The sequence below is a fragment of the Dermacentor andersoni genome, chromosome 2 (genome assembly GCF_023375885.2).
Source record: "Dermacentor andersoni chromosome 2, qqDerAnde1_hic_scaffold, whole genome shotgun sequence".
NCBI lineage: Eukaryota > Metazoa > Arthropoda > Arachnida > Ixodida > Ixodidae > Dermacentor > Dermacentor andersoni.
Genome location: NC_092815.1, coordinates 47,659,695 through 47,660,723, shown reverse-complemented (window position 1 = coordinate 47,660,723; position 1,029 = coordinate 47,659,695). Strand labels below are relative to the sequence as shown.

Below are 1,029 nucleotides of genomic sequence, written 5' to 3'. Positions count from 1 at the left end.
GATGATTTCATCTCTAGTATCATTTTTGTAGACTTGGTACTTCTTTCCCAGAAATTTCCGAAGTTGGCAAATTTCCATCTTAAATAATTGAGCAGTATAAAAAAGTGAATTCTCCTGCCGCGGTACTTCCTTCTTTTTTTAAAGTGCAACAGATTAAATTAAGTCTAGCAGTGGCCTATTTAGCATGTTTGTGCCTTTAACGTGCATTGAGAAAGGGCGGAGCTAGAACTTAATGTTAGCAGTCCAACATCATGGACATGACAGTGTCCGTGAACTTGACATACCGGGCGTTCTTTTTTTTTTGTATTGTTTGGTCTTTTAGATTATGCAGAATTTATTAATATCGCCTGTAGCCGATAAAACAATTCTAACCTTTCAAAAGTATTACTCGAAGAAGCGGGCATTACTTGCACAAGAAATGCGCAATCGAATAAGTTGAGCTTGCTGATAATTGGTACACATTGTGCTCGCCAAAGCTACGCCAGACATTTTGCCGCTCTCAAAATCGGTCGTGCTCCTTCCTCATCATCTATTCCTTGGCGCTTCTTTGTACAAGAAATAAAAAACAGGAACCAGAGCGACGAGGATGGGATTCGAACCCACGCGGGCAGAGCCCATTGGATTAGCAGTCCAACGCCTTAACCACTCGGCCACCTCGTCCGTTCGCGCAAGGCCGTACGCGGAGCGGCGAACAGTCGGCGAATCAGTAGCTCTGGTGATTATTGACCGACTGACTGACTGACTGACTGGCTGGCACGTTCGTTCGTTCGCTCGCTCGCTCGCTCGCTCGCTCGCTCGCTCGCTCGTTCGTTCGTTCGTTCGTTCGTTCGTTCGTTCGTTCGTTCGTTCGTTCGTTCGTTCGTTCGTTCGTTCGTTCTTTCGTTCGTTCGTTCGTTCGCTCGCTCGTTCGTTCGTTCCTTCGTTCGTTCGTTCGTTCGTTCGTTCGTTCGTTCAAACACTGGTTGCTGCGGCCAGTAATCGTGACCTCATGCTCCGATGCATCCAAAGCCGCTGAGGCAATGCTGAGAA

General features: G+C 46.8%; 1 non-coding gene across 1 annotated transcript; it reads right to left on the bottom strand.

Annotated features, from left to right (window-relative positions):
* Positions 1-578: 578 nt before the first annotated feature.
* Positions 579-660, bottom strand: TRNAS-GCU (transfer RNA serine (anticodon GCU)). The gene has a single exon. It is a non-coding gene; the product is annotated as a tRNA-Ser (tRNA).
* Positions 661-1,029: the final 369 nt, after the last annotated feature.